This window comes from Microcebus murinus, unplaced genomic scaffold (genome assembly GCF_040939455.1).
Source record: "Microcebus murinus isolate Inina unplaced genomic scaffold, M.murinus_Inina_mat1.0 scaf002_hap2_Mmur4.0, whole genome shotgun sequence".
NCBI lineage: Eukaryota > Metazoa > Chordata > Mammalia > Primates > Cheirogaleidae > Microcebus > Microcebus murinus.
Genome location: NW_027438948.1, coordinates 1507429 through 1532906, shown reverse-complemented (window position 1 = coordinate 1532906; position 25478 = coordinate 1507429). Strand labels below are relative to the sequence as shown.

At 62.9% G+C, this 25478-nt stretch overlaps 4 non-coding genes and 3 pseudogenes across 4 annotated transcripts; all 7 read left to right on the top strand.

Annotated features, from left to right (window-relative positions):
• Positions 1–625: 625 nt before the first annotated feature.
• On the top strand, positions 626–744 carry LOC142866286 (5S ribosomal RNA). The gene has a single exon (XR_012916327.1). It is a non-coding gene; the product is annotated as a 5S ribosomal RNA (ribosomal RNA).
• Positions 745–4525: 3781 nt separating this feature from the next.
• Positions 4526–4644, top strand: LOC142866285 (5S ribosomal RNA). Its single transcript, XR_012916326.1, has one exon. It is a non-coding gene; the product is annotated as a 5S ribosomal RNA (ribosomal RNA).
• A 3784-nt stretch (positions 4645–8428) lies between these two features.
• On the top strand, positions 8429–8547 carry LOC142866321 (uncharacterized; annotated as a pseudogene).
• Positions 8548–12328: 3781 nt separating this feature from the next.
• LOC142866320 (uncharacterized) lies at positions 12329–12447 on the top strand (annotated as a pseudogene).
• A 3780-nt stretch (positions 12448–16227) lies between these two features.
• LOC142866283 (5S ribosomal RNA) lies at positions 16228–16346 on the top strand. The gene has a single exon (XR_012916324.1). It is a non-coding gene; the product is annotated as a 5S ribosomal RNA (ribosomal RNA).
• A 3764-nt stretch (positions 16347–20110) lies between these two features.
• LOC142866282 (5S ribosomal RNA) lies at positions 20111–20229 on the top strand. Its single transcript, XR_012916323.1, has one exon. It is a non-coding gene; the product is annotated as a 5S ribosomal RNA (ribosomal RNA).
• Positions 20230–23994: 3765 nt separating this feature from the next.
• On the top strand, positions 23995–24113 carry LOC142866319 (uncharacterized; annotated as a pseudogene).
• The last annotated feature ends 1365 nt before the right edge of the window (positions 24114–25478 follow it).

Here is a 25478-nt window from a genome sequence, read left to right as displayed (position 1 = left end):
GAAGCGGTGCCGGCAGTTCTCCACGGGCTTGGGCGTTTTCCAGAGGTAGGAGATGGAGGGGACTGATTTCTTCAGCGCCCCCCAAACCACGCCACCCCACCCCACCCATGGGACACATCCCCAGAGAGAGACGCCCCATACACTGGCTGTGCCCCAGCCCTGGCCCGGGGGAATAGGCGGCAGCCCACCCACAGGGCGAGGGGGGGGCGCAGCTGAAAGGGGTTGTGGGGGAGGGCGGCCCCTGGCTGGGGTCAAAGGGCGAGCGTCCCGCGCGTGCGCAGTCAGCGGCAGCGACGCGCTGGGGGTGGGCAGCGGGTAGGTGAAGGAGGCCGGGCGAGGAGACGAGGGGGGCTGGGAGGGCTCCACCTTGGCGAGTCCAGCCGTGGAGGCGCATCTTGTGTGAGTGTGAGTGAGTGTGAGTGTGTGTGTGTGTGTATAGAGAGACAGCCCCCCACCCCGCCCCGCCCCGCCCCGCCCCGCCCATCACCCCCGTCCCTGGGAGCCCCCCGGACCCGGACCCGGCCGGCCCGGCCCCGCCCGGCGCGGGGCCTGGGGCGGGAGGCGGCGGCGGGGAAGCCCAGAGAGGCTCGGCTTCTCGAGCGGGGCAGGGGCGCCCTCCGCCGCCGTCTAGGGCCACACCACCCTGAACGCCCCCGATCTCGTCTGGTCTCGGAAGCTAAGCAGGGTCGGGCCTGGTTAGTACTTGGATGGGAGACCGCCTGGGAATACCGGGTGCCACAGGCTGCTGCTTTTTTTTTTTTTTTTTTTTTTTGCCTCTTGTTCTGTCCCCTTTCTGGGAGCGAGGCGGCGGCCCGGGGCGGGGGTCACCCCCACCCTCAGCGCCCGCCGCGGTGCCTGGCGCCCCAGCCCGCACCGTGGGGCCTCCTCTTGTCCCAAGCCGCGACACCGCCGCCACGCGGCAGCATGCGTGGCTTCTGGACTGTCAGGTCTCAGACCAAAGGTCTGCTCTGTGGGAACCGACACGCTGGAGGAAACCTTGAGAGTCTGAGAGGGGAGGGAGTTCCAGAAGAAGGCCAGGATGTCATTTTGAGGGAGTATGTGACCAGAACTCGTCCCGTTGCTTTTGGGGTTCTATGGGCTACACGCAGGAATCTTTGGTGGTGGCACCTGATGTTGGGGGATCCGGAGTCACACCCAGACCTGCTCCACAGGCCTCCTTTTACTTTTCTCTTCGGATTCATTATTTTTAAAAAGTGTCTCTTACCTCTAGGATTGCATTTTCTTTTCTCTCTCTTTTCAAGCAGATGATGGGAGTACAAGTATTCAGGTGACATGTGTTGCCCGTGCCGCCCTCCCCCCTGTGTTCTTTTTTTTTTTTTTTTTTTGAGACAGAGTCTCGTTTTGCTGCCCAGGCTAGAGTGAGTGCCATGGCGTCAGCCTAGCTCACAGCAACCTCAATCTCCGGGCTCAAGCAATCCTGCTGCCTCAGCCTCCCGAGTAGTTGGGACTACAGGCATGCACCACCACGCCCGGCTGTGTTTTTCTATATATATTAGTTGGCCAATTAATTTCTTTCTATTTTTAGTAGAGACGGGGTCTCGCTCTTGCTCAGGCTGGTTTCGAACTCCTGACCTGGAGCAATCCGCCCGCCTCGGCCTCCCAGAGAGCTAGGATTACAGGCGTGAGCCACCGCGCCCGGCCCCCCCTGTGTTCTTATTCATATACCTCTCATGTTGTTCCAGCGTATTGTGGGGGTACCAATGTTAAGGTCGGGTGCCTTGCCCTCTCCAAGCCTCCCCCCTCGGGTCAGAGCTTCAAGTGCGCCCATCCCCCAGTCGGTGCGCACCCACCCCATGCCTAATGGATGTGTATGCCCCTCCCCTCCCCCCACCCGCCCGACACCCACCCGATGAAGGTGATTCCTCTCTGTCCACTTAGGCGTCCATCCGTTCGTACCAATTTGCTGGTGAGCGCGCTCACGTGGTGCTCGTGTGTCCATTCTTGGGATACTTGGCTTACTGGAACGGGTTCCAGCTCTGGCCAGGAGAACACGAGAGGCGCCCTCTCACCGCTGCTCCTCACAGCCGAATGGCACTCCGTGGTGTCCACGCGCCACATTTTATTGATGCACTCCTGGATGGATGGGCACTCGGGTCGCTTCCACGTCTTTGGGATTGTGAATTGTGCCCTAACTGTAACCCTAACCCTTACCCAGCCCGTCTCCTCTGCCCCTGCCTGACGCACTCCTCCCCGGCCAGGCCCGTCACTGTCCTGGGCCCCCGCCTGACCGGCTCCTCCCCGCCCGGCCGGTCACCGTCCTCTGCCCCTGCCTGACACGCTCCTTCCCGCCCGGCCTCTCACCGTCCTCGGCCCCTGCCTGACCGGCTCCTCCACCGCCTGGGCCTTCCAAGGGCTTGGTGTGGACGCTGCTTCCAGGAAGCCCTCCAGAAACCCGGCAGCAGGGTGGCCGCAGCAGTCTCCAGCAGCCGTCCCTAAGTCGCGTGAGTGCGGGGGACGTGCCCCCGCTGTGCCGCGGGGGCCCAGCCTGGTGTCTTCCCTGAGGCCCTGCGGCTGCCGGCTGGGCTGCCGCTCCCCGCAAGGGGAGAGCCGCGGAGGTGGGGACCGCCTCCTGATGGGGACGTACACGCAGCTCTCCACGTCGGATTCCGGGGCTCTCTGTCCTGCCCGAAGGCCCAGCTGGCCTGCGGGTCCTTAGAGTGGCAAAAACCTCCGAAAACTGAGACTGAGGGTCCGGTGGGTGTCTGCACTTTTGTGCTGGGCACCCCAGGGAGGCCCGGGGTCTGACTGGACAACGTGGTCTGCTGGGCGGGGGGGGGGGGGTTGGAGGAGCAACTGATGCCCTTTGCACTTTGGGTAGCAAGAGTCTGAGGTGTCTCTGAGCCCTGTGCCCTGTGGGGGCGGGGCGGGGGGGAGGAGGAGGAGGAGGAGGAGGAGGTGGGAAGGGCCGGGGCCTGCAGTCCTGTTCCCGGGGTGGCACGGCAAGTGGCTTCTTCCACAGGCTGCTTGGCCTGGGCTCCCTGCACCTGGGCCTTTGGAGGACCGGCCCTGTGCTTGCCAACACTTCCTGCAGGGACCCAGAGCTGGGAGGTGGCATCTCTCAGCCCTGGGTCGGGCAGAGCCCCAGCGGGCCATGCCCACAACCTCTCTCAGCACCGGTCCCCCAGAAGGCTCCTTTGGGACCAGGATTCTCTTGCGGTGACTCTTTAAGGTCTGGCCCCTGGATGGAGGGGCACCAGGAGTAGAGGAGCAGGAAGGGGAAGGGGGTGGCCATGCGAGGGGACACTTTGAGGCCAAGTCCCAGCTTCAGCCTGATCCTCCTGGGAACCCCGCTCTGAGACAAGGAGCCGGGCTTCGCATTCCCACAGCAGCCAGTCGTGGGCTGAGGACACCTGGGGCGTTGGGAACTCCCTGGCTTCTCCTTGGTTTAACATCTAGAGCTGCTTGTGAATCGCGCCGCCACACACACCCGAGTGCAGGTGTCTTCCGCACAGACTGCGGGCCTCGCTCTTCTGAATGCCGCTAGCTCGCCACCCACCCACGGGTGAACCTGGTCAGGGTGCTTTCTCTCAGGGGCAGACTCTTTTCCGGGCGGGCTACCGGTGTCTCTGTTTGCTCGTTTCTTTCTTCCATTTCGGGAAAGTCTTCCTTGCTGGGTGTGGAAATCTCCTATGCCTTCCCTCGCCTATTCTGTCAGCTTTAAAATTCTCCTTCAGTTGCCACCCTCACAGATGGATTAGGAAACTCTTTCCGGTGCACTCATTAGTGAAATGACCTCCAGGAAGCTGGAATCCAATATCTAATGGCCGATTTTTAGCGAGTCCACACGCCAGGGTGGTCGGGGTCCAAAGCAGCCCCGGCCAGGCCCAGGCCCCTTGGACTGGGCCACAGGAGGACACGGAGGAGGGTCCCGGCCCCCACGAAGCGGTGCCGGCAGTTCTCCACGGGCTTGGGCGTTTTCCAGAGGTAGGAGATGGAGGGGACTGATTTCTTCAGCGCCCCCCAAACCACGCCACCCCACCCCACCCATGGGACACATCCCCAGAGAGAGACGCCCCATACACTGGCTGTGCCCCAGCCCTGGCCCGGGGGAATAGGCGGCAGCCCACCCACAGGGCGAGGGGGGGGCGCAGCTGAAAGGGGTTGTGGGGGAGGGCGGCCCCTGGCTGGGGTCAAAGGGCGAGCGTCCCGCGCGTGCGCAGTCAGCGGCAGCGACGCGCTGGGGGTGGGCAGCGGGTAGGTGAAGGAGGCCGGGCGAGGAGACGAGGGGGGCTGGGAGGGCTCCACCTTGGCGAGTCCAGCCGTGGAGGCGCATCTTGTGTGAGTGTGAGTGAGTGTGAGTGTGTGTGTGTGTGTATAGAGAGACAGCCCCCCACCCCGCCCCGCCCCGCCCCGCCCCGCCCATCACCCCCGTCCCTGGGAGCCCCCCGGACTCGGACCCGGCCGGCCCGGCCCCGCCCGGCGCGGGGCCTGGGGCGGGAGGCGGCGGCGGGGAAGCCCAGAGAGGCTCGGCTTCTCGAGCGGGGCAGGGGCGCCCTCCGCCGCCGTCTAGGGCCACACCACCCTGAACGCCCCCGATCTCGTCTGGTCTCGGAAGCTAAGCAGGGTCGGGCCTGGTTAGTACTTGGATGGGAGACCGCCTGGGAATACCGGGTGCCACAGGCTGCTGCTTTTTTTTTTTTTTTTTTTTTTTGCCTCTTGTTCTGTCCCCTTTCTGGGAGCGAGGCGGCGGCCCGGGGCGGGGGTCACCCCCACCCTCAGCGCCCGCCGCGGTGCCTGGCGCCCCAGCCCGCACCGTGGGGCCTCCTCTTGTCCCAAGCCGCGACACCGCCGCCACGCGGCAGCATGCGTGGCTTCTGGACTGTCAGGTCTCAGACCAAAGGTCTGCTCTGTGGGAACCGACACGCTGGAGGAAACCTTGAGAGTCTGAGAGGGGAGGGAGTTCCAGAAGAAGGCCAGGATGTCATTTTGAGGGAGTATGTGACCAGAACTCGTCCCGTTGCTTTTGGGGTTCTATGGGCTACACGCAGGAATCTTTGGTGGTGGCACCTGATGTTGGGGGATCCGGAGTCACACCCAGACCTGCTCCACAGGCCTCCTTTTACTTTTCTCTTCGGATTCATTATTTTTAAAAAGTGTCTCTTACCTCTAGGATTGCATTTTCTTTTCTCTCTCTTTTCAAGCAGATGATGGGAGTACAAGTATTCAGGTGACATGTGTTGCCCGTGCCGCCCTCCCCCCTGTGTTCTTTTTTTTTTTTTTTTTTTGAGACAGAGTCTCGTTTTGCTGCCCAGGCTAGAGTGAGTGCCATGGCGTCAGCCTAGCTCACAGCAACCTCAATCTCCGGGCTCAAGCAATCCTGCTGCCTCAGCCTCCCGAGTAGTTGGGACTACAGGCATGCACCACCACGCCCGGCTGTGTTTTTCTATATATATTAGTTGGCCAATTAATTTCTTTCTATTTTTAGTAGAGACGGGGTCTCGCTCTTGCTCAGGCTGGTTTCGAACTCCTGACCTGGAGCAATCCGCCCGCCTCGGCCTCCCAGAGAGCTAGGATTACAGGCGTGAGCCACCGCGCCCGGCCCCCCCTGTGTTCTTATTCATATACCTCTCATGTTGTTCCAGCGTATTGTGGGGGTACCAATGTTAAGGTCGGGTGCCTTGCCCTCTCCAAGCCTCCCCCCTCGGGTCAGAGCTTCAAGTGCGCCCATCCCCCAGTCGGTGCGCACCCACCCCATGCCTAATGGATGTGTATGCCCCTCCCCTCCCCCCACCCGCCCGACACCCACCCGATGAAGGTGATTCCTCTCTGTCCACTTAGGCGTCCATCCGTTCGTACCAATTTGCTGGTGAGCGCGCTCACGTGGTGCTCGTGTGTCCATTCTTGGGCTACCTGGCTTACTGGAACGGGTTCCAGCTCTGGCCAGGAGAACACGAGAGGCGCCCTCTCACCGCTGCTCCTCACAGCCGAATGGCACTCCGTGGTGTCCACGCGCCACATTTTATTGATGCACTCCTGGATGGATGGGCACTCGGGTCGCTTCCACGTCTTTGGGATTGTGAATTGTGCCCTAACTGTAACCCTAACCCTTACCCAGCCCGTCTCCTCTGCCCCTGCCTGACGCACTCCTCCCCGGCCAGGCCCGTCACTGTCCTGGGCCCCCGCCTGACCGGCTCCTCCCCGCCCGGCCGGTCACCGTCCTCTGCCCCTGCCTGACACGCTCCTTCCCGCCCGGCCTCTCACCGTCCTCGGCCCCTGCCTGACCGGCTCCTCCACCGCCTGGGCCTTCCAAGGGCTTGGTGTGGACGCTGCTTCCAGGAAGCCCTCCAGAAACCCGGCAGCAGGGTGGCCGCAGCAGTCTCCAGCAGCCGTCCCTAAGTCGCGTGAGTGCGGGGGACGTGCCCCCGCTGTGCCGCGGGGGCCCAGCCTGGTGTCTTCCCTGAGGCCCTGCGGCTGCCGGCTGGGCTGCCGCTCCCCGCAAGGGGAGAGCCGCGGAGGTGGGGACCGCCTCCTGATGGGGACGTACACGCAGCTCTCCACGTCAGATTCCGGGGCTCTCTGTCCTGCCCGAAGGCCCAGCTGGCCTGCGGGTCCTTAGAGTGGCAAAAACCTCCGAAAACTGAGACTGAGGGTCCGGTGGGTGTCTGCACTTTTGTGCTGGGCACCCCAGGGAGGCCCGGGGGCTGACTGGACAACGTGGTCTGCTGGGCGGGGGGGGGGGGGGGTTGGAGGAGCAACTGATGCCCTTTGCACTTTGGGTAGCAAGAGTCTGAGGTGTCTCTGAGCCCTGTGCCCTGTGGGGGCGGGGCGGGGGGGAGGAGGAGGAGGAGGAGGAGGAGGTGGGAAGGGCCGGGGCCTGCAGTCCTGTTCCCGGGGTGGCACGGCAAGTGGCTTCTTCCACAGGCTGCTTGGCCTGGGCTCCCTGCACCTGGGCCTTTGGAGGACCGGCCCTGTGCTTGCCAACACTTCCTGCAGGGACCCAGAGCTGGGAGGTGGCATCTCTCAGCCCTGGGTCGGGCAGAGCCCCAGCGGGCCATGCCCACAACCTCTCTCAGCACCGGTCCCCCAGAAGGCTCCTTTGGGACCAGGATTCTCTTGCGGTGACTCTTTAAGGTCTGGCCCCTGGATGGAGGGGCACCAGGAGTAGAGGAGCAGGAAGGGGAAGGGGGTGGCCATGCGAGGGGACACTTTGAGGCCAAGTCCCAGCTTCAGCCTGATCCTCCTGGGAACCCCGCTCTGAGACAAGGAGCCGGGCTTCGCATTCCCACAGCAGCCAGTCGTGGGCTGAGGACACCTGGGGCGTTGGGAACTCCCTGGCTTCTCCTTGGTTTAACATCTAGAGCTGCTTGTGAATCGCGCCGCCACACACACCCGAGTGCAGGTGTCTTCCGCACAGACTGCGGGCCTCGCTCTTCTGAATGCCGCTAGCTCGCCACCCACCCACGGGTGAACCTGGTCAGGGTGCTTTCTCTCAGGGGCAGACTCTTTTCCGGGCGGGCTACCGGTGTCTCTGTTTGCTCGTTTCTTTCTTCCATTTCGGGAAAGTCTTCCTTGCTGGGTGTGGAAATCTCCTATGCCTTCCCTCGCCTATTCTGTCAGCTTTAAAATTCTCCTTCAGTTGCCACCCTCACAGATGGATTAGGAAACTCTTTCCGGTGCACTCATTAGTGAAATGACCTCCAGGAAGCTGGAATCCAATATCTAATGGCCGATTTTTAGCGAGTCCACACGCCAGGGTGGTCGGGGTCCAAAGCAGCCCCGGCCAGGCCCAGGCCCCTTGGACTGGGCCACAGGAGGACACGGAGGAGGGTCCCGGCCCCCACGAAGCGGTGCCGGCAGTTCTCCACGGGCTTGGGCGTTTTCCAGAGGTAGGAGATGGAGGGGACTGATTTCTTCAGCGCCCCCCAAACCACGCCACCCCACCCCACCCATGGGACACATCCCCAGAGAGAGACGCCCCATACACTGGCTGTGCCCCAGCCCTGGCCCGGGGGAATAGGCGGCAGCCCACCCACAGGGCGAGGGGGGGGCGCAGCTGAAAGGGGTTGTGGGGGAGGGCGGCCCCTGGCTGGGGTCAAAGGGCGAGCGTCCCGCGCGTGCGCAGTCAGCGGCAGCGACGCGCTGGGGGTGGGCAGCGGGTAGGTGAAGGAGGCCGGGCGAGGAGACGAGGGGGGCTGGGAGGGCTCCACCTTGGCGAGTCCAGCCGTGGAGGCGCATCTTGTGTGAGTGTGAGTGAGTGTGAGTGTGTGTGTGTGTGTGTATAGAGAGACAGCCCCCCACCCCGCCCCGCCCCGCCCCGCCCCGCCCCGCCCATCACCCCCCTCCCTGGGAGCCCCCCGGACCCGGCCGGCCCGGCCCCGCCCGGCGCGGGGCCTGGGGCGGGAGGCGGCGGCGGGGAAGCCCAGAGAGGCTCGGCTTCTCGAGCGGGGCAGGGGCGCCCTCCGCCGCCGTCTAGGGCCACACCACCCTGAACGCCCCCGATCTCGTCTGGTCTCGGAAGCTAAGCAGGGTCGGGCCTGGTTAGTACTTGGATGGGAGACTGCCTGGGAATACCGGGTGCCACAGGCTGCTGCTTTTTTTTTTTTTTTTTTTTTTTTGCCTCTTGTTCTGTCCCCTTTCTGGGAGCGCGGCGGCGGCCCGGGGTGGGGGTCACCCCCACCCTCAGCGCCCGCGCGGTGCCTGGCGCCCCAGCCCGCACCGTGGGGCCTCCTCTTGTCCCAAGCCGCGACACCGCCGCCACGCGGCAGCATGCGTGGCTTCTGGACTGTCAGGTCTCAGACCAAAGGTCTGCTCTGTGGGAACCGACACGCTGGAGGAAACCTTGAGAGTCTGAGAGGGGAGGGAGTTCCAGAAGAAGGCCAGGATGTCATTTTGAGGGAGTATGTGACCAGAACTCGTCCCGTTGCTTTTGGGGTTCTATGGGCTACACGCAGGAATCTTTGGTGGTGGCACCTGATGTTGGGGGATCCGGAGTCACACCCAGACCTGCTCCACAGGCCTCCTTTTACTTTTCTCTTCGGATTCATTATTTTTAAAAAGTGTCTCTTACCTCTAGGATTGCATTTTCTTTTCTCTCTCTTTTCAAGCAGATGATGGGAGTACAAGTATTCAGGTGACATGTGTTGCCCGTGCCGCCCTCCCCCCTGTGTTCTTTTTTTTTTTTTTTTTTTGAGACAGAGTCTCGTTTTGCTGCCCAGGCTAGAGTGAGTGCCATGGTGTCAGCCTAGCTCACAGCAACCTCAATCTCCGGGCTCAAGCAATCCTGCTGCCTCAGCCTCCCGAGTAGTTGGGACTACAGGCATGCACCACCACGCCCGGCTGTGTTTTTCTATATATATTAGTTGGCCAATTAATTTCTTTCTATTTTTAGTAGAGACGGGGTCTCGCTCTTGCTCAGGCTGGTTTCGAACTCCTGACCTGGAGCAATCCGCCCGCCTCGGCCTCCCAGAGAGCTAGGATTACAGGCGTGAGCCACCGCGCCCGGCCCCCCCTGTGTTCTTATTCATATACCTCTCATGTTGTTCCAGCGTATTGTGGGGGTACCAATGTTAAGGTCGGGTGCCTTGCCCTCTCCAAGCCTCCCCCCTCGGGTCAGAGCTTCAAGTGCGCCCATGCCCCAGTCGGTGCGCACCCACCCCATGCCTAATGGATGTGTATGCCCCTCCCCTCCCCCCACCCGCCCGACACCCACCCGATGAAGGTGATTCCTCTCTGTCCACTTAGGCGTCCATCCGTTCGTACCAATTTGCTGGTGAGCGCGCTCACGTGGTGCTCGTGTGTCCATTCTTGGGCTACCTGGCTTACTGGAACGGGTTCCAGCTCTGGCCAGGAGAACACGAGAGGCGCCCTCTCACCGCTGCTCCTCACAGCCGAATGGCACTCCGTGGTGTCCACGCGCCACATTTTATTGATGCACTCCTGGATGGATGGGCACTCGGGTCGCTTCCACGTCTTTGGGATTGTGAATTGTGCCCTAACTGTAACCCTAACCCTTACCCAGCCCGTCTCCTCTGCCCCTGCCTGACGCACTCCTCCCCGGCCAGGCCCGTCACTGTCCTGGGCCCCCGCCTGACCGGCTCCTCCCCGCCCGGCCAGTCACCGTCCTCTGCCCCTGCCTGACACGCTCCTTCCCGCCCGGCCTCTCACCGTCCTCGGCCCCTGCCTGACCGGCTCCTCCACCGCCTGGGCCTTCCAAGGGCTTGGTGTGGATGCTGCTTCCAGGAAGCCCTCCAGAAACCCGGCAGCAGGGTGGCCGCAGCAGTCTCCAGCAGCCGTCCCTAAGTCGCGTGAGTGCGGGGGACGTGCCCCCGCTGTGCCGCGGGGGCCCAGCCTGGTGTCTTCCCTGAGGCCCTGCGGCTGCCGGCTGGGCTGCCGCTCCCCGCAAGGGGAGAGCCGCGGAGGTGGGGACCGCCTCCTGATGGGGACGTACACGCAGCTCTCCACGTCGGATTCCGGGGCTCTCTGTCCTGCCCGAAGGCCCAGCTGGCCTGCGGGTCCTTAGAGTGGCAAAAACCTCCGAAAACTGAGACTGAGGGTCCGGTGGGTGTCTGCACTTTTGTGCTGGGCACCCCAGGGAGGCCCGGGGGCTGGCTGGACAACGTGGTCTGCTGGGCGGGGGGGGGGGGTTGGAGGAGCAACTGATGCCCTTTGCACTTTGGGTAGCAAGAGTCTGAGGTGTCTCTGAGCCCTGTGCCCTGTGGGGGCGGGGCGGGGGGGAGGAGGAGGAGGAGGAGGAGGAGGTGGGAAGGGCCGGGGCCTGCAGTCCTGTTCCCGGGGTGGCACGGCAAGTGGCTTCTTCCACAGGCTGCTTGGCCTGGGCTCCCTGCACCTGGGCCTTTGGAGGACCGGCCCTGTGCTTGCCAACACTTCCTGCAGGGACCCAGAGCTGGGAGGTGGCATCTCTCAGCCCTGGGTCGGGCAGAGCCCCAGCGGGCCATGCCCACAACCTCTCTCAGCACCGGTCCCCCAGAAGGCTCCTTTGGGACCAGGATTCTCTTGCGGTGACTCTTTAAGGTCTGGCCCCTGGATGGAGGGGCACCAGGAGTAGAGGAGCAGGAAGGGGAAGGGGGTGGCCATGCGAGGGGACACTTTGAGGCCAAGTCCCAGCTTCAGCCTGATCCTCCTGGGAACCCCGCTCTGAGACAAGGAGCCGGGCTTCGCATTCCCACAGCAGCCAGTCGTGGGCTGAGGACACCTGGGGCGTTGGGAACTCCCTGGCTTCTCCTTGGTTTAACATCTAGAGCTGCTTGTGAATCGCGCCGCCACACACACCCGAGTGCAGGTGTCTTCCGCACAGACTGCGGGCCTCGCTCTTCTGAATGCCGCTAGCTCGCCACCCACCCACGGGTGAACCTGGTCAGGGTGCTTTCTCTCAGGGGCAGACTCTTTTCCGGGCGGGCTACCGGTGTCTCTGTTTGCTCGTTTCTTTCTTCCATTTCGGGAAAGTCTTCCTTGCTGGGTGTGGAAATCTCCTATGCCTTCCCTCGCCTATTCTGTCAGCTTTAAAATTCTCCTTCAGTTGCCACCCTCACAGATGGATTAGGAAACTCTTTCCGGTGCACTCATTAGTGAAATGACCTCCAGGAAGCTGGAATCCAATATCTAATGGCCGATTTTTAGCGAGTCCACACGCCAGGGTGGTCGGGGTCCAAAGCAGCCCCGGCCAGGCCCAGGCCCCTTGGACTGGGCCACAGGAGGACACGGAGGAGGGTCCCGGCCCCCACGAAGCGGTGCCGGCAGTTCTCCACGGGCTTGGGCGTTTTCCAGAGGTAGGAGATGGAGGGGACTGATTTCTTCAGCGCCCCCCAAACCACGCCACCCCACCCCACCCATGGGACACATCCCCAGAGAGAGACGCCCCATACACTGGCTGTGCCCCAGCCCTGGCCCGGGGGAATAGGCGGCAGCCCACCCACAGGGCGAGGGGGGGGCGCAGCTGAAAGGGGTTGTGGGGGAGGGCGGCCCCTGGCTGGGGTCAAAGGGCGAGCGTCCCGCGCGTGCGCAGTCAGCGGCAGCGACGCGCTGGGGGTGGGCAGCGGGTAGGTGAAGGAGGCCGGGCGAGGAGACGAGGGGGGCTGGGAGGGCTCCACCTTGGCGAGTCCAGCCGTGGAGGCGCATCTTGTGTGAGTGTGAGTGAGTGTGAGTGTGTGTGTGTGTGTGTATAGAGAGACAGCCCCCCACCCCGCCCCGCCCCGCCCCGCCCCGCCCCGCCCATCACCCCCCTCCCTGGGAGCCCCCCGGACCCGGCCGGCCCGGCCCCGCCCGGCGCGGGGCCTGGGGCGGGAGGCGGCGGCGGGGAAGCCCAGAGAGGCTCGGCTTCTCGAGCGGGGCAGGGGCGCCCTCCGCCGCCGTCTAGGGCCACACCACCCTGAACGCCCCCGATCTCGTCTGGTCTCGGAAGCTAAGCAGGGTCGGGCCTGGTTAGTACTTGGATGGGAGACTGCCTGGGAATACCGGGTGCCACAGGCTGCTGCTTTTTTTTTTTTTTTTTTTTTTTTGCCTCTTGTTCTGTCCCCTTTCTGGGAGCGCGGCGGCGGCCCGGGGTGGGGGTCACCCCCACCCTCAGCGCCCGCGCGGTGCCTGGCGCCCCAGCCCGCACCGTGGGGCCTCCTCTTGTCCCAAGCCGCGACACCGCCGCCACGCGGCAGCATGCGTGGCTTCTGGACTGTCAGGTCTCAGACCAAAGGTCTGCTCTGTGGGAACCGACACGCTGGAGGAAACCTTGAGAGTCTGAGAGGGGAGGGAGTTCCAGAAGAAGGCCAGGATGTCATTTTGAGGGAGTATGTGACCAGAACTCGTCCCGTTGCTTTTGGGGTTCTATGGGCTACACGCAGGAATCTTTGGTGGTGGCACCTGATGTTGGGGGATCCGGAGTCACACCCAGACCTGCTCCACAGGCCTCCTTTTACTTTTCTCTTCGGATTCATTATTTTTAAAAAGTGTCTCTTACCTCTAGGATTGCATTTTCTTTTCTCTCTCTTTTCAAGCAGATGATGGGAGTACAAGTATTCAGGTGACATGTGTTGCCCGTGCCGCCCTCCCCCCTGTGTTCTTTTTTTTTTTTTTTTTTTGAGACAGAGTCTCGTTTTGCTGCCCAGGCTAGAGTGAGTGCCATGGTGTCAGCCTAGCTCACAGCAACCTCAATCTCCGGGCTCAAGCAATCCTGCTGCCTCAGCCTCCCGAGTAGTTGGGACTACAGGCATGCACCACCACGCCCGGCTGTGTTTTTCTATATATATTAGTTGGCCAATTAATTTCTTTCTATTTTTAGTAGAGACGGGGTCTCGCTCTTGCTCAGGCTGGTTTCGAACTCCTGACCTGGAGCAATCCGCCCGCCTCGGCCTCCCAGAGAGCTAGGATTACAGGCGTGAGCCACCGCGCCCGGCCCCCCCTGTGTTCTTATTCATATACCTCTCATGTTGTTCCAGCGTATTGTGGGGGTACCAATGTTAAGGTCGGGTGCCTTGCCCTCTCCAAGCCTCCCCCCTCGGGTCAGAGCTTCAAGTGCGCCCATGCCCCAGTCGGTGCGCACCCACCCCATGCCTAATGGATGTGTATGCCCCTCCCCTCCCCCCACCCGCCCGACACCCACCCGATGAAGGTGATTCCTCTCTGTCCACTTAGGCGTCCATCCGTTCGTACCAATTTGCTGGTGAGCGCGCTCACGTGGTGCTCGTGTGTCCATTCTTGGGCTACCTGGCTTACTGGAACGGGTTCCAGCTCTGGCCAGGAGAACACGAGAGGCGCCCTCTCACCGCTGCTCCTCACAGCCGAATGGCACTCCGTGGTGTCCACGCGCCACATTTTATTGATGCACTCCTGGATGGATGGGCACTCGGGTCGCTTCCACGTCTTTGGGATTGTGAATTGTGCCCTAACTGTAACCCTAACCCTTACCCAGCCCGTCTCCTCTGCCCCTGCCTGACGCACTCCTCCCCGGCCAGGCCCGTCACTGTCCTGGGCCCCCGCCTGACCGGCTCCTCCCCGCCCGGCCAGTCACCGTCCTCTGCCCCTGCCTGACACGCTCCTTCCCGCCCGGCCTCTCACCGTCCTCGGCCCCTGCCTGACCGGCTCCTCCACCGCCTGGGCCTTCCAAGGGCTTGGTGTGGATGCTGCTTCCAGGAAGCCCTCCAGAAACCCGGCAGCAGGGTGGCCGCAGCAGTCTCCAGCAGCCGTCCCTAAGTCGCGTGAGTGCGGGGGACGTGCCCCCGCTGTGCCGCGGGGGCCCAGCCTGGTGTCTTCCCTGAGGCCCTGCGGCTGCCGGCTGGGCTGCCGCTCCCCGCAAGGGGAGAGCCGCGGAGGTGGGGACCGCCTCCTGATGGGGACGTACACGCAGCTCTCCACGTCGGATTCCGGGGCTCTCTGTCCTGCCCGAAGGCCCAGCTGGCCTGCGGGTCCTTAGAGTGGCAAAAACCTCCGAAAACTGAGACTGAGGGTCCGGTGGGTGTCTGCACTTTTGTGCTGGGCACCCCAGGGAGGCCCGGGGGCTGGCTGGACAACGTGGTCTGCTGGGCGGGGGGGGGGGGTTGGAGGAGCAACTGATGCCCTTTGCACTTTGGGTAGCAAGAGTCTGAGGTGTCTCTGAGCCCTGTGCCCTGTGGGGGCGGGGCGGGGGGGAGGAGGAGGAGGAGGAGGAGGAGGTGGGAAGGGCCGGGGCCTGCAGTCCTGTTCCCGGGGTGGCACGGCAAGTGGCTTCTTCCACAGGCTGCTTGGCCTGGGCTCCCTGCACCTGGGCCTTTGGAGGACCGGCCCTGTGCTTGCCAACACTTCCTGCAGGGACCCAGAGCTGGGAGGTGGCATCTCTCAGCCCTGGGTCGGGCAGAGCCCCAGCGGGCCATGCCCACAACCTCTCTCAGCACCGGTCCCCCAGAAGGCTCCTTTGGGACCAGGATTCTCTTGCGGTGACTCTTTAAGGTCTGGCCCCTGGATGGAGGGGCACCAGGAGTAGAGGAGCAGGAAGGGGAAGGGGGTGGCCATGCGAGGGGACACTTTGAGGCCAAGTCCCAGCTTCAGCCTGATCCTCCTGGGAACCCCGCTCTGAGACAAGGAGCCGGGCTTCGCATTCCCACAGCAGCCAGTCGTGGGCTGAGGACACCTGGGGCGTTGGGAACTCCCTGGCTTCTCCTTGGTTTAACATCTAGAGCTGCTTGTGAATCGCGCCGCCACACACACCCGAGTGCAGGTGTCTTCCGCACAGACTGCGGGCCTCGCTCTTCTGAATGCCGCTAGCTCGCCACCCACCCACGGGTGAACCTGGTCAGGGTGCTTTCTCTCAGGGGCAGACTCTTTTCCGGGCGGGCTACCGGTGTCTCTGTTTGCTCGTTTCTTTCTTCCATTTCGGGAAAGTCTTCCTTGCTGGGTGTGGAAATCTCCTATGCCTTCCCTCGCCTATTCTGTCAGCTTTAAAATTCTCCTTCAGTTGCCACCCTCACAGATGGATTAGGAAACTCTTTCCGGTGCACTCATTAGTGAAATGACCTCCAGGAAGCTGGAATCCAATATCTAATGGCCGATTTTTAGCGAGTCCACACGCCAGGGTGGTCGGGGTCCAAAGCAGCCCCGGCCAGGCCCAGGCCCCTTGGACTGGGCCACAGGAGGACACGGAGGAGGGTCCCGGCCCCCACGAAGCGGTGCCGGCAGTTCTCCACGGGCTTGGGCGTTTTCCAGAGGTAGGAGATGGAGGGGACTGATTTCTTCAGCGCCCCCCAAACCACGCCACCCCACCCCACCCATGGGACACATCCCCAGAGAGAGACGCCCCATACACTGGCTGTGCCCCAGCCCTGGCCCGGGGGAATAGGCGGCAGCCCACCCACAGGGCGAGGGGGGGGCGCAGCTGAAAGGGGTTGTGGGGGAGGGCGGCCCCTGGCTGGGGTCAAAGGGCGAGCGTCCCGCGCGTGCGCAGTCAGCGGCAGCGACGCGCTGGGGGTGGGCAGCGGGTAGGTGAAGGAGGCCGGGCGAGGAGACGAGGGGGGCTGGGAGGGCTCCACCTTGGCGAGTCCAGCCGTGGAGGCGCATCTTGTGTGAGTGTGAGTGAGTGTGAGTGTGTGTGTGTGTGTATAGAGAGACAGCCCCCCACCCCGCCCCGCCCCGCCCCGCCCCGCCCATCACCCCCGTCCCTGGGAGCCCCCCGGACCCGGACCCGGCCGGCCCGGCCCCGCCCGGCGCGGGGCCTGGGGCGGGAGGCGGCGGCGGGGAAGCCCAGAGAGGCTCGGCTTCTCGAGCGGGGCAGGGGCGCCCTCCGCCGCCGTCTAGGGCCACACCACCCTGAACGCCCCCGATCTCGTCTGGTCTCGGAAGCTAAGCAGGGTCGGGCCTGGTTAGTACTTGGATGGGAGACCGCCTGGGAATACCGGGTGCCACAGGCTGCTGCTTTTTTTTTTTTTTTTTTTTTTTGCCTCTTGTTCTGTCCCCTTTCTGGGAGCGAGGCGGCGGCCCGGGGCGGGGGTCACCCCCACCCTCAGCGCCCGCCGCGGTGCCTGGCGCCCCAGCCCGCACCGTGGGGCCTCCTCTTGTCCCAAGCCGCGACACCGCCGCCACGCGGCAGCATGCGTGGCTTCTGGACTGTCAGGTCTCAGACCAAAGGTCTGCTCTGTGGGAACCGACACGCTGGAGGAAACCTTGAGAGTCTGAGAGGGGAGGGAGTTCCAGAAGAAGGCCAGGATGTCATTTTGAGGGAGTATGTGACCAGAACTCGTCCCGTTGCTTTTGGGGTTCTATGGGCTACACGCAGGAATCTTTGGTGGTGGCACCTGATGTTGGGGGATCCGGAGTCACACCCAGACCTGCTCCACAGGCCTCCTTTTACTTTTCTCTTCGGATTCATTATTTTTAAAAAGTGTCTCTTACCTCTAGGATTGCATTTTCTTTTCTCTCTCTTTTCAAGCAGATGATGGGAGTACAAGTATTCAGGTGACATGTGTTGCCCGTGCCGCCCTCCCCCCTGTGTTCTTTTTTTTTTTTTTTTTTTGAGACAGAGTCTCGTTTTGCTGCCCAGGCTAGAGTGAGTGCCATGGCGTCAGCCTAGCTCACAGCAACCTCAATCTCCGGGCTCAAGCAATCCTGCTGCCTCAGCCTCCCGAGTAGTTGGGACTACAGGCATGCACCACCACGCCCGGCTGTGTTTTTCTATATATATTAGTTGGCCAATTAATTTCTTTCTATTTTTAGTAGAGACGGGGTCTCGCTCTTGCTCAGGCTGGTTTCGAACTCCTGACCTGGAGCAATCCGCCCGCCTCGGCCTCCCAGAGAGCTAGGATTACAGGCGTGAGCCACCGCGCCCGGCCCCCCCTGTGTTCTTATTCATATACCTCTCATGTTGTTCCAGCGTATTGTGGGGGTACCAATGTTAAGGTCGGGTGCCTTGCCCTCTCCAAGCCTCCCCCCTCGGGTCAGAGCTTCAAGTGCGCCCATCCCCCAGTCGGTGCGCACCCACCCCATGCCTAATGGATGTGTATGCCCCTCCCCTCCCCCCACCCGCCCGACACCCACCCGATGAAGGTGATTCCTCTCTGTCCACTTAGGCGTCCATCCGTTCGTACCAATTTGCTGGTGAGCGCGCTCACGTGGTGCTCGTGTGTCCATTCTTGGGCTACCTGGCTTACTGGAACGGGTTCCAGCTCTGGCCAGGAGAACACGAGAGGCGCCCTCTCACCGCTGCTCCTCACAGCCGAATGGCACTCCGTGGTGTCCACGCGCCACATTTTATTGATGCACTCCTGGATGGATGGGCACTCGGGTCGCTTCCACGTCTTTGGGATTGTGAATTGTGCCCTAACTGTAACCCTAACCCTTACCCAGCCCGTCTCCTCTGCCCCTGCCTGACGCACTCCTCCCCGGCCAGGCCCGTCACTGTCCTGGGCCCCCGCCTGACCGGCTCCTCCCCGCCCGGCCGGTCACCGTCCTCTGCCCCTGCCTGACACGCTCCTTCCCGCCCGGCCTCTCACCGTCCTCGGCCCCTGCCTGACCGGCTCCTCCACCGCCTGGGCCTTCCAAGGGCTTGGTGTGGACGCTGCTTCCAGGAAGCCCTCCAGAAACCCGGCAGCAGGGTGGCCGCAGCAGTCTCCAGCAGCCGTCCCTAAGTCGCGTGAGTGCGGGGGACGTGCCCCCGCTGTGCCGCGGGGGCCCAGCCTGGTGTCTTCCCTGAGGCCCTGCGGCTGCCGGCTGGGCTGCCGCTCCCCGCAAGGGGAGAGCCGCGGAGGTGGGGACCGCCTCCTGATGGGGACGTACACGCAGCTCTCCACGTCAGATTCCGGGGCTCTCTGTCCTGCCCGAAGGCCCAGCTGGCCTGCGGGTCCTTAGAGTGGCAAAAACCTCCGAAAACTGAGACTGAGGGTCCGGTGGGTGTCTGCACTTTTGTGCTGGGCACCCCAGGGAGGCCCGGGGGCTGACTGGACAACGTGGTCTGCTGGGCGGGGGGGGGGGGTTGGAGGAGCAACTGATGCCCTTTGCACTTTGGGTAGCAAGAGTCTGAGGTGTCTCTGAGCCCTGTGCCCTGTGGGGGCGGGGCGGGGGGGAGGAGGAGGAGGAGGAGGAGGAGGTGGGAAGGGCCGGGGCCTGCAGTCCTGTTCCCGGGGTGGCACGGCAAGTGGCTTCTTCCACAGGCTGCTTGGCCTGGGCTCCCTGCACCTGGGCCTTTGGAGGACCGGCCCTGTGCTTGCCAACACTTCCTGCAGGGACCCAGAGCTGGGAGGTGGCATCTCTCAGCCCTGGGTCGGGCAGAGCCCCAGCGGGCCATGCCCACAACCTCTCTCAGCACCGGTCCCCCAGAAGGCTCCTTTGGGACCAGGATTCTCTTGCGGTGACTCTTTAAGGTCTGGCCCCTGGATGGAGGGGCACCAGGAGTAGAGGAGCAGGAAGGGGAAGGGGGTGGCCATGCGAGGGGACACTTTGAGGCCAAGTCCCAGCTTCAGCCTGATCCTCCTGGGAACCCCGCTCTGAGACAAGGAGCCGGGCTTCGCATTCCCACAGCAGCCAGTCGTGGGCTGAGGACACCTGGGGCGTTGGGAACTCCCTGGCTTCTCCTTGGTTTAACATCTAGAGCTGCTTGTGAATCGCGCCGCCACACACACCCGAGTGCAGGTGTCTTCCGCACAGACTGCGGGCCTCGCTCTTCTGAATGCCGCTAGCTCGCCACCCACCCACGGGTGAACCTGGTCAGGGTGCTTTCTCTCAGGGGCAGACTCTTTTCCGGGCGGGCTACCGGTGTCTCTGTTTGCTCGTTTCTTTCTTCCATTTCGGGAAAGTCTTCCTTGCTGGGTGTGGAAATCTCCTATGCCTTCCCTCGCCTATTCTGTCAGCTTTAAAATTCTCCTTCAGTTGCCACCCTCACAGATGGATTAGGAAACTCTTTCCGGTGCACTCATTAGTGAAATGACCTCCAGGAAGCTGGAATCCAATATCTAATGGCCGATTTTTAGCGAGTCCACACGCCAGGGTGGTCGGGGTCCAAAGCAGCCCCGGCCAGGCCCAGGCCCCTTGGACTGGGCCACAGGAGGACACGGAGGAGGGTCCCGGCCCCCACGAAGCGGTGCCGGCAGTTCTCCACGGGCTTGGGCGTTTTCCAGAGGTAGGAGATGGAGGGGACTGATTTCTTCAGCGCCCCCCAAACCACGCCACCCCACCCCACCCATGGGACACATCCCCAGAGAGAGACGCCCCATACACTGGCTGTGCCCCAGCCCTGGCCCGGGGGAATAGGCGGCAGCCCACCCACAGGGCGAGGGGGGGGCGCAGCTGAAAGGGGTTGTGGGGGAGGGCGGCCCCTGGCTGGGGTCAAAGGGCGAGCGTCCCGCGCGTGCGCAGTCAGCGGCAGCGACGCGCTGGGGGTGGGCAGCGGGTAGGTGAAGGAGGCCGGGCGAGGAGACGAGGGGGGCTGGGAGGGCTCCACCTTGGCGAGTCCAGCCGTGGAGGCGCATCTTGTGTGAGTGTGAGTGAGTGTGAGTGTGTGTGTGTGTGTATAGAGAGACAGCCCCCCACCCCGCCCCGCCCCGCCCATCACCCCCGTCCCTGGGAGCCCCCCGGACCCGGCCGGCCCGGCCCCGCCCGGCGCGGGGCCTGGGGCGGGAGGCGGCGGCGGGGAAGCCCAGAGAGGCTCGGCTTCTCGAGCGGGGCAGGGGCGCCCTCCGCCGCCGTCTAGGGCCACACCACCCTGAACGCCCCCGATCTCGTCTGGTCTCGGAAGCTAAGCAGGGTCGGGCCTGGTTAGTACTTGGATGGGAGACCGCCTGGGAATACCGGGTGCCACAGGCTGCTGCTTTTTTTTTTTTTTTTTTTTTTTGCCTCTTGTTCTGTCCCCTTTCTGGGAGCGAGGCGGCGGCCCGGGGCGGGGGTCACCCCCACCCTCAGCGCCCGCCGCGGTGCCTGGCGCCCCAGCCCGCACCGTGGGGCCTCCTCTTGTCCCAAGCCGCGACACCGCCGCCACGCGGCAGCATGCGTGGCTTCTGGACTGTCAGGTCTCAGACCAAAGGTCTGCTCTGTGGGAACCGACACGCTGGAGGAAACCTTGAGAGTCTGAGAGGGGAGGGAGTTCCAGAAGAAGGCCAGGATGTCATTTTGAGGGAGTATGTGACCAGAACTCGTCCCGTTGCTTTTGGGGTTCTATGGGCTACACGCAGGAATCTTTGGTGGTGGCACCTGATGTTGGGGGATCCGGAGTCACACCCAGACCTGCTCCACAGGCCTCCTTTTACTTTTCTCTTCGGATTCATTATTTTTAAAAAGTGTCTCTTACCTCTAGGATTGCATTTTCTTTTCTCTCTCTTTTCAAGCAGATGATGGGAGTACAAGTATTCAGGTGACATGTGTTGCCCGTGCCGCCCTCCCCCCTGTGTTCTTTTTTTTTTTTTTTTTTTTGAGACAGAGTCTCGTTTTGCTGCCCAGGCTAGAGTGAGTGCCATGGCGTCAGCCTAGCTCACAGCAACCTCAATCTCCGGGCTCAAGCAATCCTGCTGCCTCAGCCTCCCGAGTAGTTGGGACTACAGGCATGCACCACCACGCCCGGCTGTGTTTTTCTATATATATTAGTTGGCCAATTAATTTCTTTCTATTTTTAGTAGAGACGGGGTCTCGCTCTTGCTCAGGCTGGTTTCGAACTCCTGACCTGGAGCAATCCGCCCGCCTCGGCCTCCCAGAGAGCTAGGATTACAGGCGTGAGCCACCGCGCCCGGCCCCCCCTGTGTTCTTATTCATATACCTCTCATGTTGTTCCAGCGTATTGTGGGGGTACCAATGTTAAGGTCGGGTGCCTTGCCCTCTCCAAGCCTCCCCCCTCGGGTCAGAGCTTCAAGTGCGCCCATCCCCCAGTCGGTGCGCACCCACCCCATGCCTAATGGATGTGTATGCCCCTCCCCTCCCCCCACCCGCCCGACACCCACCCGATGAAGGTGATTCCTCTCTGTCCACTTAGGCGTCCATCCGTTCGTACCAATTTGCTGGTGAGCGCGCTCACGTGGTGCTCGTGTGTCCATTCTTGGGCTACCTGGCTTACTGGAACGGGTTCCAGCTCTGGCCAGGAGAACACGAGAGGCGCCCTCTCACCGCTGCTCCTCACAGCCGAATGGCACTCCGTGGTGTCCACGCGCCACATTTTATTGATGCACTCCTGGATGGATGGGCACTCGGGTCGCTTCCACGTCTTTGGGATTGTGAATTGTGCCCTAACTGTAACCCTAACCCTTACCCAGCCCGTCTCCTCTGCCCCTGCCTGACGCACTCCTCCCCGGCCAGGCCCGTCACTGTCCTGGGCCCCCGCCTGACCGGCTCCTCCCCGCCCGGCCGGTCACCGTCCTCTGCCCCTGCCTGACACGCTCCTTCCCGCCCGGCCTCTCACCGTCCTCGGCCCCTGCCTGACCGGCTCCTCCACCGCCTGGGCCTTCCAAGGGCTTGGTGTGGACGCTGCTTCCAGGAAGCCCTCCAGAAACCCGGCAGCAGGGTGGCCGCAGCAGTCTCCAGCAGCCGTCCCTAAGTCGCGTGAGTGCGGGGGACGTGCCCCCGCTGTGCCGCGGGGGCCCAGCCTGGTGTCTTCCCTGAGGCCCTGCGGCTGCCGGCTGGGCTGCCGCTCCCCGCAAGGGGAGAGCCGCGGAGGTGGGGACCGCCTCCTGATGGGGACGTACACGCAGCTCTCCACGTCAGATTCCGGGGCTCTCTGTCCTGCCCGAAGGCCCAGCTGGCCTGCGGGTCCTTAGAGTGGCAAAAACCTCCGAAAACTGAGACTGAGGGTCCGGTGGGTGTCTGCACTTTTGTGCTGGGCACCCCAGGGAGGCCCGGGGGCTGACTGGACAACGTGGTCTGCTGGGCGGGGGGGGGGGGTTGGAGGAGCAACTGATGCCCTTTGCACTTTGGGTAGCAAGAGTCTGAGGTGTCTCTGAGCCCTGTGCCCTGTGGGGGCGGGGCGGGGGGGAGGAGGAGGAGGAGGAGGAGGAGGTGGGAAGGGCCGGGGCCTGCAGTCCTGTTCCCGGGGTGGCACGGCAAGTGGCTTCTTCCACAGGCTGCTTGGCCTGGGCTCCCTGCACCTGGGCCTTTGGAGGACCGGCCCTGTGCTTGCCAACACTTCCTGCAGGGACCCAGAGCTGGGAGGTGGCATCTCTCAGCCCTGGGTCGGGCAGAGCCCCAGCGGGCCATGCCCACAACCTCTCTCAGCACCGGTCCCCCAGAAGGCTCCTTTGGGACCAGGATTCTCTTGCGGTGACTCTTTAAGGTCTGGCCCCTGGATGGAGGGGCACCAGGAGTAGAGGAGCAGGAAGGGGAAGGGGGTGGCCATGCGAGGGGACACTTTGAGGCCAAGTCCCAGCTTCAGCCTGATCCTCCTGGGAACCCCGCTCTGAGACAAGGAGCCGGGCTTCGCATTCCCACAGCAGCCAGTCGTGGGCTGAGGACACCTGGGGCGTTGGGAACTCCCTGGCTTCTCCTTGGTTTAACATCTAGAGCTGCTTGTGAATCGCGCCGCCACACACACCCGAGTGCAGGTGTCTTCCGCACAGACTGCGGGCCTCGCTCTTCTGAATGCCGCTAGCTCGCCACCCACCCACGGGTGAACCTGGTCAGGGTGCTTTCTCTCAGGGGCAGACTCTTTTCCGGGCGGGCTACCGGTGTCTCTGTTTGCTCGTTTCTTTCTTCCATTTCGGGAAAGTCTTCCTTGCTGGGTGTGGAAATCTCCTATGCCTTCCCTCGCCTATTCTGTCAGCTTTAAAATTCTCCTTCAGTTGCCACCCTCACAGATGGATTAGGAAACTCTTTCCGGTGCACTCATTAGTGAAATGACCTCCAGGAAGCTGGAATCCAATATCTAATGGCCGATTTTTAGCGAGTCCACACGCCAGGGTGGTCGGGGTCCAAAGCAGCCCCGGCCAGGCCCAGGCCCCTTGGACTGGGCCACAGGAGGACACGGAGGAGGGTCCCGGCCCCCACGAAGCGGTGCCGGCAGTTCTCCACGGGCTTGGGCGTTTTCCAGAGGTAGGAGATGGAGGGGACTGATTTCTTCAGCGCCCCCCAAACCACGCCACCCCACCCCACCCATGGGACACATCCCCAGAGAGAGACGCCCCATACACTGGCTGTGCCCCAGCCCTGGCCCGGGGGAATAGGCGGCAGCCCACCCACAGGGCGAGGGGGGGGCGCAGCTGAAAGGGGTTGTGGGGGAGGGCGGCCCCTGGCTGGGGTCAAAGGGCGAGCGTCCCGCGCGTGCGCAGTCAGCGGCAGCGACGCGCTGGGGGTGGGCAGCGGGTAGGTGAAGGAGGCCGGGCGAGGAGACGAGGGGGGCTGGGAGGGCTCCACCTTGGCGAGTCCAGCCGTGGAGGCGCATCTTGTGTGAGTGTGAGTGAGTGTGAGTGTGTGTGTGTGTGTATAGAGAGACAGCCCCCCACCCCGCCCCGCCCCGCCCATCACCCCCGTCCCTGGGAGCCCCCCGGACCCGGCCGGCCCGGCCCCGCCCGGCGCGGGGCCTGGGGCGGGAGGCGGCGGCGGGGAAGCCCAGAGAGGCTCGGCTTCTCGAGCGGGGCAGGGGCGCCCTCCGCCGCCGTCTAGGGCCACACCACCCTGAACGCCCCCGATCTCGTCTGGTCTCGGAAGCTAAGCAGGGTCGGGCCTGGTTAGTACTTGGATGGGAGACTGCCTGGGAATACCGGGTGCCACAGGCTGCTGCTTTTTTTTTTTTTTTTTTTTTTGCCTCTTGTTCTGTCCCCTTTCTGGGAGCGCGGCGGCGGCCCGGGGTGGGGGTCACCCCCACCCTCAGCGCCCGCGCGGTGCCTGGCGCCCCAGCCCGCACCGTGGGGCCTCCTCTTGTCCCAAGCCGCGACACCGCCGCCACGCGGCAGCATGCGTGGCTTCTGGACTGTCAGGTCTCAGACCAAAGGTCTGCTCTGTGGGAACCGACACGCTGGAGGAAACCTTGAGAGTCTGAGAGGGGAGGGAGTTCCAGAAGAAGGCCAGGATGTCATTTTGAGGGAGTATGTGACCAGAACTCGTCCCGTTGCTTTTGGGGTTCTATGGGCTACACGCAGGAATCTTTGGTGGTGGCACCTGATGTTGGGGGATCCGGAGTCACACCCAGACCTGCTCCACAGGCCTCCTTTTACTTTTCTCTTCGGATTCATTATTTTTAAAAAGTGTCTCTTACCTCTAGGATTGCATTTTCTTTTCTCTCTCTTTTCAAGCAGATGATGGGAGTACAAGTATTCAGGTGACATGTGTTGCCCGTGCCGCCCTCCCCCCTGTGTTCTTTTTTTTTTTTTTTTTTGAGACAGAGTCTCGTTTTGCTGCCCAGGCTAGAGTGAGTGCCATGGCGTCAGCCTAGCTCACAGCAACCTCAATCTCCGGGCTCAAGCAATCCTGCTGCCTCAGCCTCCCGAGTAGTTGGGACTACAGGCATGCACCACCACGCCCGGCTGTGTTTTTCTATATATATTAGTTGGCCAATTAATTTCTTTCTATTTTTAGTAGAGACGGGGTCTCGCTCTTGCTCAGGCTGGTTTCGAACTCCTGACCTGGAGCAATCCGCCCGCCTCGGCCTCCCAGAGAGCTAGGATTACAGGCGTGAGCCACCGCGCCCGGCCCCCCCTGTGTTCTTATTCATATACCTCTCATGTTGTTCCAGCGTATTGTGGGGGTACCAATGTTAAGGTCGGGTGCCTTGCCCTCTCCAAGCCTCCCCCCTCGGGTCAGAGCTTCAAGTGCGCCCATCCCCCAGTCGGTGCGCACCCACCCCATGCCTAATGGATGTGTATGCCCCTCCCCTCCCCCCACCCGCCCGCCCGACACCCACCCGATGAAGGTGATTCCTCTCTGTCCACTTAGGCGTCCATCCGTTCGTACCAATTTGCTGGTGAGCGCGCTCACGTGGTGCTCGTGTGTCCATTCTTGGGATACTTGGCTTACTGGAACGGGTTCCAGCTCTGGCCAGGAGAACACGAGAGGCGCCCTCTCACCGCTGCTCCTCACAGCCGAATGGCACTCCGTGGTGTCCACGCGCCACATTTTATTGATGCACTCCTGGATGGATGGGC